Raw genomic sequence first — 11,908 nt, forward strand, 5'->3', positions numbered from 1 at the left:
GCTCATACAACTCGCCATATGCCTTTTCCATTGCCTTTGCCACTTCTCTCTTAGCTTCATCTCCTTGCTGCACCTCTCTCTTTGCTGCATCTCCTTGTACTCCTGTCTGCTTTCTTCATCTCTGACTATCCCAAATCGTCTTTGCCAACGTCTTCCTCTGTATACTTTGCTGTACTTCCTCATTCCACCAACAAGTGTCCTTACCTTCCTTCCTCTGTCCAGAGGCCACACCAAGTACCTTCCTAGCTGTCTCCCTCACTATTTCTGCAGTGGTTGCCCAGCCATTCAGCAACTCTTCACTACCACCCAGTGCCTGTCTTAACTCTTCTCTGAACTCCACACAACAGTCTTCCTTCCTCAAATTCCACCATTTGATCCTTAGCTCTGTCTTCACTATCTTCCTTTTCTTACTCTCCAAAGTTATCCTTCAAACCTCCATCGATGCTGCCTGGCTATGTTCTCCCCTGTCACCACCTTGCAGTTTCCAATCCCTTTCACATCGCGCCCTCTACACAAGATATAGTCCACCTGTGTGCACTTTTCTCTTCTCTTATACATCACCGTGTTCCCCCCTCTTCTTGAAATATGTATTCACCACAGCCATTTCCATCCTTTTCATAAAATCCACCACCATTGACAACCTACCTACGCATCACCTACTCATCCCCTCTGTTCCCTTCACTGACATGCCCATTGAAGTCCGCTCCAATCACCTCTCTCTCCTCCTTGGGTACACTCTCCAACACTTCATCCAACTGACTCCAGAATTCTTCTTTCTCTTCCATCTCACACCCAACTTGCGGGTGCAGATAACATTCATCAATACACCTTCGATTTCCAGCTTCATACATCACTCTGTCCAACACTCTCGTCACCACCAGCACACACTTGACATATTCTTCCTTCAAAATTACCCCTACCCCATTTCTCCTCCCATTCGCACCATGGTAGACGAGTTTGAATCCAACTCCGATTCTCCTGGCCTTACTTCCCTTCCACCTGGTCTCTTGAACACACAGTATACCTACCTTTCTTCTTTCCATCATATCAGCCAGCTCTCTCCCTTTACCAGTCATAGTGCTAACTTTCAAAGTCCTGACTCTCACCTCCACACTCCCACCCTTTCTCCTCTCCTGCTGCCTCTGGACATGCCTTCCCCCTCTCCTTCTCCTTTGCCCAACATATAACATGTAACAACCAAATCATGTATATTTACAGTATCTATTTATTTGCATATTCGTTGTATTCATATGGTTGCACTAATCAGTCCTCTTCTTCTTTTGGCTTGTTACCTGTTTCTCTGGAGTCACCACAGCAGATTTTACTGTTTCCAATGGTACCATGTTGGGGCACAGCACCAATGGCCGTTAACCCAGGCCTCGACCATGCCCGAAACCTTGACCGAGCCAGTATGGTCTTGTCAATCGATTTAGCAAAATTTTACATCGGATGCCACACATACGTATTCCGTCTTGCTCCTACTGAATTTCATTCCTCTTCTCTCCAGTGCATATTTCCACCTCTCCAGGCTCTCTTCAACCTGCACCCTACTCTCACTACAGATCACAATTTCATCCGTAAACATCATAGTCAATGGCCAGAAAAACAACAGAAATGCTTCCGTTAAACATGAAATTGATTAACTGACAAGCGAAGTGCTTAAAATGTGCTTTGTGTAATTCAAAAAATTAAACATAGTGAGCCCTGGTGTATGGGGGTATAGCTCAGTGGTAGAGCATTTGACTGCAGATCAAGAGGTCTCTGGTTCAAATCCAGATGCCCCCTAAATTGTTGCTTTTTTTTTGGTTTAGCACAGATTAGTGCGGTTGTTGACAGTCATGGGCGCAAGTCTGTGAACACTGGTGTGGCATCCAGCACTAGTGCGTTACCTGTGCTCCCATTGATAGGGTTAGTGGTTGTGTCAGGAAGAAACGAGAGGGAGGACAGCAGAATGGTGAGGATGCAAGGAGTAGAGGTGACGAAAGCGTATGAGTTTAAATACTTGAGGTCAAATGTTCAAAGTAACGGGGAGTGTGGAAGAGAGGTAAAGATAAGAGTGCAGGCAGGGTGGAGTGGGTGGAGAAGAGTGTCAGGCGTGATTCGCGACAGAAGGGTACGAGCAAGAGTTAAAGAGAAGGTTTACAAAAAGGTAGTGAGACCAGCTATGTTGTATGGTTTGGAGATGATGGCACTGACAAAAAAACAAGAGGCAGAGCTGGAGGTGGCAGAGTTGAAGATGCTAGGGTTTTTATCTATATAAATAAACCCTTACTTACTTACATTTGTATCTGAAGAGATGTGTGCAACTGTAGTTGACCTTGTCATTGTCCATGGAATAACAATGAGGAGAGCTGGGCAGAAAGTAGGCAGATGTGAGCTGTTTCATGGTAGCATCTATAATTCAGACCTTCAGGGAAGAAAGTTGGTAATTTACTGCTATCCACTGTAATACTGGGATGCTGCACTCTGCTCTCTCATCTGTTGTTTGAGATACCTTAATATAGTGTGGAGGTGACTGAGGAAATACATTATATTACTATGCTCATCACATTAACTCTGGATTTGCATTTACATTTTGTTAAAATAGATGATGAGGCCCAACAGTGCTTGTATTATTTTTCAAAACCGAGGGATGATAAGCTCACAGAGGCAGACAATGCCTGTTGTCAGAAGAGCAAGAAACTGCAATTGTCATCATGGTCATAGCCAACAATGTTATTTGTTACGGAGAAATTCAGATGAGAATAACTGAAGATGAGGGTGCATTTCACCCCTATCCTGTATCTTCTCACACAACAGGACAACAACAAAACAAGCCAACCATGTTCCTTTTGAATGAAATTCAGAACGAGTCAAAGACCAGCACTTGGAATATGTGCAAATCTTCATCTGTTATTTTTGGGTAAAGTATTTTAGCAGTATGAAGTGCAGGCTATATGATGGGAGTACTTTCACTGATGTGTTTTAGTGATTTGCTTTATTCCTAACATGTAATCATATCTTTTTTTGTGATAGCAGAACACTTGAGTTTGATGCCAGAGACAACCCACATGAATGCATATTCATTAACAGGGCACAATTTAACCTCACCAAATGCAGGAGATGAGGGCGGAACCCTCTTGGCCAGTGGCCTGCATGGAGGCAATGTCCCACTTCGTGCTGACATCAGCCACCATAAGGTCTTCCATCACGATGCCACCCTGAGCCTGTATAACACTGCACATCTGCTGTTTTCCTGTCAACGATCTTTGCGATAATATATTTCAACAAGCGCAGAAAGAGCCAAGGCAGCTGGAGCAGTCATGTTACGCTGTTATTTGGGACATCAGTTTCCACCCAACTGCTTCAATGACAGTGCTAGATTCTCTAATCTGCTTCCTCCGCCTTGTCCTAAATTCCTCAACCCTATAGTGGAGTTTTTCTCCATATGGGAGTGGAAGGATAAGAGCGGGAAAACTTGTTCCGGGCAATAGAGTAGGCTTTTTGGGAAATTTTCTTGGGAGTCCTGCTAGGGCTGGATAAGGCATACAAAAGGGTACTTACCCCACTGTCTGGCCTGGGTAACATTGCCTGTTATGTAGACCAGATTTTCTGGCAAGACCCAGCTCAGCAACAGGATGCCGAGGTAGGATAAATGTGATTTTTCTTCCTTTTAGAGCAAATGCCCCCTCCCTCTTATTTTACATGGTTGAACACTTGGGAATTATTTTTACTGTAAATGCTTTGACTTGCATGTTTTTACATTTACTTTTTTACTCAACTGTATAGTTATGAAATTTAATTTTTTTAAATTTATTGTTTGTTTTTTTTTTGCCTGCACACTTACCTATTTTATGTAGAATACAGTAGCATGTTGATGCGAAGCTCAAAATGTGTACCTGTTGTTCTGGAAAAACAAGTGGTTCCTGTTTCACTGCAGTGGCAGGTTTTCATTGGTTTTGAATTGATCTCACCAGTTTGTCCTGAGTATTCATTCATCCATGTTTGTATTTGATAACTTTTGTTTGCCAACTGAAGGCCAGGTTTGATTAGGTGAAAGATAACTTTTTTTTTTGAGGTTTGTACAAATAAGTGTGTTTTTGGATTTGTGTTTATAATTTTGCAAAAATTAAATTTCATTTCAGAAAATGTGTCTTGTTGGAAAAAACTTCAAAAGACAATAAGTAAATCCAAAGGAATTGAATAAAGTGCAACTGGACTTGGTATATATCCGTGAAGACGTTTCGCCTCTCATCCAAGATGCTTCACCAGTTCGTGTCTTTCTGACTAGACCAAACTAGTGTGACTGGCTGGTGATGAGACTCAGAATGTATCCCCTTTGGAGTCGTTATCAGTGCATGGCTCTTTGTGTTCCAATGTTTAGCAGCGACGGTTGTTGGGGGTGTTAGTTTCAACTTCGTTAGTGCTCCATTCAGTGGTCATGAGTCGTTGGAGCCGTTAGTGACCGACTGTTGTTCTTGGAGGCTAAGCTTCTTGAGTCTCCTGGGTAGAGATGAAAGGACGACATTGTAAGTCACTTGGATGAGAGGCGAAACGTCTTCACGGATATATACCAAGTCCAGTTGCACTCGATTCAATTCCTTTGGATAACCATGACCTGGATGAATGAGAACATTCACAGACACAAAAAGTAAATACTTTCTCCTGCTGTCTGGTTGTGATGAAGCGGCTCTGCATACACAAAGGTTGTGTAACCACTCAATACCAGATAATTAAAATGTATCTGATTTGCATTCTTTTTCTTTGACTGCAATATAATTTGCGCAAAAACTGTTCAACATTTTTGGTAGACATATGGTTTGTGTTTAAATCTGTGTAAATATGTATGCAAAGCAGTGTAAATAAAAAAACCCTTAAAAAACGGAAATATTGTGGCAGCTGGGGCGCCAGTAAAATACTGTAAGGCTCTTGTGCAGAGCATGGTTTTTGATCTGTCAATGTGGTTTATCTGTTTTTATTATTTATATTGAAGGGTTTTGGAGGAGATAATATGGAGCTTTTTTGGACTCACTGCCAGCTGATGGGGATCCAGATATACTGCAAATATGGACGCCAGTGCCGGCCCGCTGCATACAGGCAGTGCAAGTGCACGGGGCACAAGGTACTCCGCACAACTTCGATCTAAAAAGAAACAAGAAAAAACACCCAAAACAAACTTATTCACCCCTATCAATATAATATAAAAACATTTTCCAAATATATATTACATCATACACAAGCAAAATTATTTTCTTGATTGGATCTTGGACTTGGCGCTGTCCCCCTATTCTCACTATTAAAGTGCAGTGATTAAGGGGGGAGATGGCCCCCTGAACTACCTGTGCTGATTGAGTGACTTCTGCTGTTGATGTTGATGATGGTGACATGTCTAAAAAGCCAAAATTGTCTGGTTCCCAGGGGAGAAAAAGAAAGAAAGAGGAGGAAAAACAAAACATGAAAAGGATAAAGGTAGCAAACTGGCTTCAGAATTGGAGCAGTTTCCTAATTTATCATCAAGTAACGTGACGACAATGCAACTTCTGACTTCCCTATATGAAAAGAAGCCGCAGAAATCTATCCTAACATGCGGATAGCTTGTAGAGGATGACTGTAGTTCCAATGTCTTAACTATTTTTATTTATTTATCCACCCCACTTTTCTCCCCAGGTGTTCTTGGCCAATTACCCCACTTTTCCGAGCCATCCTGGTCGCTGCTCCACCCCCTCTGCTGATCCGGGGAGGGCTGCAGACTACCACATGCCTCCTCCGATACATGTGGAGTTGCCAGCCGCTTCTTTTCACCTGACACTGAGGAGTTTCACCACGGGGGACGTAGCGTGTGGGACGATCACACTGTTCCCCCCAAGTTCCACCTCGCCCCCTGAACAGGTGCCCCAACCGACCAGAGGAGGCGCTAGTGCAGCGACCAGGACACATACCCACATCACATCCGGCTTCCCACCTGCAGACACGGCCAATTGTGTCTGTAGGGACGCCCGACCATACCGGAGGTAACATGAGGACTCGAACCGCCGATCCCCGGTAGGCAATGGATTAGACCGCCATGCCACCCGGATGCCCATTTATTCTTATTTCTTAACTTATCTATTTTTCTTTATCTATATTTAATCACAACAACAACCTAATATAAGAGATGTAAATAGCTGATATGTTCATTTACACACCAGGTTGTATTGAAAGGCTCTGTTAAAATCTTGTTTCCTGTTCATTTTAACCTTAGCTAAAATTGAGGCTTATAAAGCTTTATTTCTAAATGATGTACAGTATTTCCATCTGACTGTTGTTTTAATTTACTTATTCTTATAGTTTTTTTATATTGCATTTATACAAATTGGTTTTTTTTGCATTTAGGTGACAGTGATAGTAGAGAGAGAGTGAGATGGGATGATATGCAGCAAAAGGCACAGGCAGGATTTGAACCCAGGCCACTGCGGTAAGGACTTGTGCGGTTCCAGGTGAGCCACCGGACAGGGCCCGCATGTTTTAAGTTTTATTAACTGGATAACAAGAAAATAGTCCTTGACATTATTTATTGGTTGTGCTTCTTCCTAAAGTTTTTCCTTTTTTTCCTAGTCTCTGACCAAGGAAATCACTAGTGGTGAATTAGCAGCACAAATTTCTGGTCACAGGGGGGCGCCACAGACAAGCTTGTCTAGGGCCCCATGTTAGCTAGGGCCGGCTCTGATGGTAGCTCATCAGCAGTACAAAAGCAATGAGCCTGCATACCGTTGTATCGAGCAGAAATCACAAGCCCGTGTGCCCAACTGAGATTTGTATTTTGCTCCTTGTTACTTCAGCCGGAAAAGGCACTGCCAGATACACAAAGTGAAGAGGATGGAGTGTAATATATCTTACCTAAAAGATAATAATAATAATAATAACAATACATTAAACTTATAAAGCGCTTTCTCATACTCAAAGTCACTTAATAAAATAAACGGGGTGAAACAAGACAACAGATAAATACGACACAGACATAGAGGGGTGGATGGGAAGGATGGGGGGGCTGCGAGAGGGAGAAGAGGCAGCCACACACAATGCCAGCAGTACTTTCCGACTTGAACAGATATAAAAGGGGAAGAAAAACAAACATCATAAATCACATAAATCATAGATGAAGACTGAAGAGGGGAGTCCTGACCAAAAGATGTAGAAATAAGTTTTACTATATATATGTTTTATTAAACACAATATGGAGACTGAAGGTTTCTTTTATAGCGTACAGAAACTAAAGCCCGAGGTATTCTCCTCTGATGGTAAAACATTTGAATCTTGTAAATTAATATAATTTTGTTTTCCTCTTTCAATGTGATATCCTTCTCTCACTCAGACGTGACTCTTTTTTTTGTTTGTTTGGGGTGTCAAACTCCAGGCCTCGAGGGCCGCAGTGTCTGCAGGTATTTGTTGCAACCGTGCACTACACCACCTGATTTAACTAATTAGCTCACCTCTTGGATCAAGGAGGGAAAGGAACTAGTTTAACCAGGTGGTGTAGTGCATGGTTGCAACAAATACCTGCAGACACTGCGGCCCTCGAGGCTTGGAGTTTGACACCCCTGGGTCACATGGTGATGCTGGTCGTGTGGCTCGGGCCCTGGGCTGTTCCGGTGGCGTCTGGACACTGTTGGCCTCCTCCTCATCATATTCGTCATATATTTTATAATTCCATTATAACTTTTGTTATCCTCTTTCAATGTTGTATTGTGTAAATTTTGTAAACACAACATCCATTGCACGTTGTCCATCTTGGGAGAGAGATCCCTCCTCTGTTGCTCTCCCTGAGGTTTCTTCCTATTTTTTCTCCCTGTTAAAGGTTTTTTTTTTTTAAGGGAGTTGTTCCTTATCGATGAGAGGGTCTCAGGACAGGATGTTGTGTTGCTGTAAAGCCCACTGAGGCAAACTTGTGATTTGTGATATTGGGCTATACAAATAAAATGGACTTGACTTGAATGTCTACTTAGAAATGATGGCTGTAGGGTCTCCGCTGTGATCAGCAAACGTTGTGGCTGGAGGCCTTGAATTCTGTTCTAAACTGAGACAGGAGCACCTCAGCATTTGTGAACATGTAGCGGGACAGCACTATAGCCATCGAGGTTACAGTTTTATTATCATTATTTTAAAAAAATCTCTTTAAAGTGTAAATACAATCAATTTACTATGAATAATTTAAACAGCCTATAGTAAAAGTTGAATTGAGAAACCATCTCAAGTACAAACGGGAATATTAAAAAGGCAAACATTTGTTTCATTTAAACTGTTAAAGAAATACAACTCTGTGTGTGTGTGCGCACATGTATTTTAGTGTTGTCCTGTATTTTTATGCAGCCAGATTACTTTCTGCTTTTGTCTCTTGTACTTTTTCAAATTAAAATATTTTCTGCCACGTCTCTGGGGGAAAATGAAATCTGCCTACAGCAACTATCACTCTGTCTGTACCCTCTGTTATGGCTCATCTGTGTCCCCCCTGTACCTGTTTTTTTTGTTTTTGTTTTGGGTTTTTGCCCCCTTTTTCTCCCCAATTGTACCCGTCCAATTACCCCACTCTTCCGAGCTCCACCCCCTCTGCCAATCCGGGGACAGCTGCAGACAACCACATGCCTCCCCTGATATATGTGGAGTCGCCAGCCACTTCAGTTCACCTAACAGTGAGGAGTTTCGCCAGGGGGACATAGCGTGTGGGAGGATCACGTTATTCCCCCTAGTTCCCCCTCCTCCTCCCGAACAGGCCCCCCGACCGACCGACCAGAGGAGGCGCTAGTACAGCGACCAGGACACATACCCACATCCAGCTTCCCACCCACAGAAACGGTCAATTGTGTCTGTAGGGACGCCCGACCAAGCCGGAGGTAACATGGGGATTCGACCCGGCGATTCCCGTGTTGGTAGGCAACGGAACAGACTGCCCCCCCTTCTGTACGTGTGTTATGGTCACACGTCTGTTGGCTCTTTGTTCTCCTGTAGCACCAGAGAAAACATGAAAACATCCGGTTCAAGTGAGAAGCAGAGGTGTGGGCCAAGACGCAGATAATGGGAATCATGTACAGTCTCGGTTGCTCCGTAAGCTGCTGTTGTAAAGTTGTGTGTAACAGTGCTCTCATATTCAAATGAAGCCTTTGAGTAAAATGCTATCCTATCCGATATGCATGATGACAAAACCTCGGATAATAAGACGCAGTATGAAGGCTTAAGACCCAGTATGAAGAAAAAAAAAAAACCAAACGAACGAAAACAAAAACAAAAACCTTGACTCATCCTTTAACACTAGAACGACCAGGATTTCACTCCTACCTAAAACGACCATGGTTGGTCAAGTTGACGGCCGGTTTTTAAACTCTATATTCTGTCAAGATAAATACTCAATTGAGATATTAATGTATTGCATATGTTAGTATGTCAGTTAGGAAATGACTGACACCAAAAGTAAAATTTTAACAACTATAATACTATTTTTAAACAATTTAAACTTCAGAGAGGCATGGTCAAACTTGAATAGCAAAATTGAAAAAGTGAAAATATTACCAGAAAAACAAAACGGAAAACACATGTTGCTAATCTAACAAATGTAACAAGGCCTATAAAATGATAAATTAAAAAAAAAACTGAAAATAAGGTAACACTTTAGTATGGGGAACACATACACCATTAATTAGGTGCGTATTAGCATGCAAATTAGCAACATATTGGCTCTTCATTGGTCTTTATTAAGCACTTATTAATGCCGTATTCTGCATGGCCTTATTATACAACCAGTAAGCCATTAACTATGAGTTTTCCCTCTTTAACCTCAGAATTATTGCTTATTAGTAGTACCATCTCAATATGCTTTGTTTAGTATGGACTTTATAAGGTGGTAGTACCACAAGAAGAGTTATTCTCCCTTACTAACACTTAATGAATATGGTCTGTTCTTACATAACAAAACACAAAACTACAAGTGTTAATAGTGTTAAATTACTGTAAATTAAGTTTTTGTTACTTAGAATATGTTCCCCATACTAAAGTGACAACTTGATCATTACTAATTCACTAGTAATTAAGTTTTTTTACTTAGAATATGTTCCCCATACTAAAGTGTTACCGAAAATAAATATTGAAACAGTCCCAAACAACGACCGGAACTTAAAAACTACTAGAACGACAACGGGCCGTAATTTTGACCGCCACAGTTTTTTAAGTCTATATTCTGTCAAAATCAATACCTAGGCCGCTCTGGTGGCCGAGCGGAATAAACCGCCGTTCTTGCAACCCGCTCGTCATGCGGCTGGGAGGTTCGTATCCCAGACTCGCCGTAACCAATCACGGCCAGAGCGTCCACGCGGTAAGGCATTCATTAAGCCACCCTTACCCGAGGGATAGTGGGTGTAACTCGGTGTAGGGTTCGGGGACTCGTCGTTCTCCAGCGATCCTTCTGGCCCACCCGGGCGCCTGCAGCCGAGCAACCGAAAGCATTCTCCCTTCGCGGCCTGAAGGCGATGCAGTCCATGCGAGGCTTCAGCGTGGAAAATAGCGAGAGCAGCCGACGCGAGTTTGAAGGAAGCTGGTGTTACGACTATCTCCTTCCTGTGGAAACGTAAGCCAGGGGAGTTATTCGACAAGAGTTACGGCCATACGCCATCGGGTGGGATAAGGGGAAAAACTAGAAATACATTTATAAAAAAGATAAATACCCAGTTGAGATATTGATGCATTACATATATTAGTATGTCTGATAAGAAACTAACTGACACCAAAATTAAAATTTTAACAACTTTAATACTATTTTTCAAACAATTTAAACTGGCCACTGTCCAATGCCTGTAAATACTGCAACACCTCGGTGGTAGTCATGGTGGGTCTGTAACGGCGTCTGTAACCAGACATGTTGGCAATATTCACAAATCAAGTTTAGACTATTACTCTGCACTGGAAAACGCTAGTGTGTTTCTAGGGCAGAGCAATGAACTTCACGAAGGAAATGATGTGACCAGCACACGTCATAAATAGTGACATGACGCTCAAATTACATGCGGTCATGATGACTGGTCATGGTCGTTTTAGGTAAATCTTATAACGTTATTGTGCAAATGATTTAAAACTCCTTGTAATGGAAGTATACGCAATTTTTGGAGCACTCAGGGAGCGGCAGGCCTGTATCTATTTTTTTCCAGTTATTAAACTTTGAAAATCCAAAAAGGTCATGTGTGTGTTCTTTCTCCATCTTTCCAACATTAATAATAATGACCGCAGGGAATAAACACAGGGTAATTAAAGCAAACTTGTTTCACAAATCTGCTCTAGCCCAACAAATAAGGACACTACGTATTTCTAAATGATTCATTTGCAGCCTAACTCAATACCCTTAATGGATAACCCAGCTTGTAGAGCAGATATAGATCTTTTGCTGTTAATGACCTCATTATCTTAGGAAATAATATTGTGCAGAGGACGACACACGCTGGCTAAAACGTTGGCCAAGTCATTGTGCTGCCAATTAAATTTAGTTAATAAGTGGCATCGAGGAAACAGTGGAGTACTATGTCCATATAAACAGGCGGGAAGATGGATGATTACGCTGTGTGTGTGCAACTTGATTGGTTGATTGATTGATTGTGTGTGTGTGTGTGTGTGACATGCTCGCTCAGTGATTGTTTTAGTTTTGATACTTCTGTGTGTGTCAACACCCCATTACAATGAAATGTACATCAGAAAACATCAAATGAAGGGAGAGAAAAAATTAACAATGATCTATTGGTCAAATGGGGCTTTATAAGAAAGAATGAGAGAGAGAGAGAGAGAGAGAGAGAGAGAGAGAGAGAGAGAGAGAGAGAGAGAGAGAGAGAGTGATTGACAGAGAGGATTAGCTATCAGACCATGACTCGGGATAATTTTTTTTCAAATGGACTGTCTATTCATTCTCCTGCTTTGTGGT

General features: G+C 42.1%; 1 non-coding gene across 1 annotated transcript; it reads left to right on the top strand.

Annotated features, from left to right (window-relative positions):
* The first annotated feature begins 1,713 nt into the window (after positions 1–1,713).
* trnac-gca (transfer RNA cysteine (anticodon GCA)) lies at positions 1,714–1,785 on the top strand. Its single transcript has one exon. It is a non-coding gene; the product is annotated as a tRNA-Cys (tRNA).
* Positions 1,786–11,908: the final 10,123 nt, after the last annotated feature.

This window comes from Lampris incognitus, chromosome 2, assembly GCF_029633865.1.
Source record: "Lampris incognitus isolate fLamInc1 chromosome 2, fLamInc1.hap2, whole genome shotgun sequence".
NCBI lineage: Eukaryota > Metazoa > Chordata > Actinopteri > Lampriformes > Lampridae > Lampris > Lampris incognitus.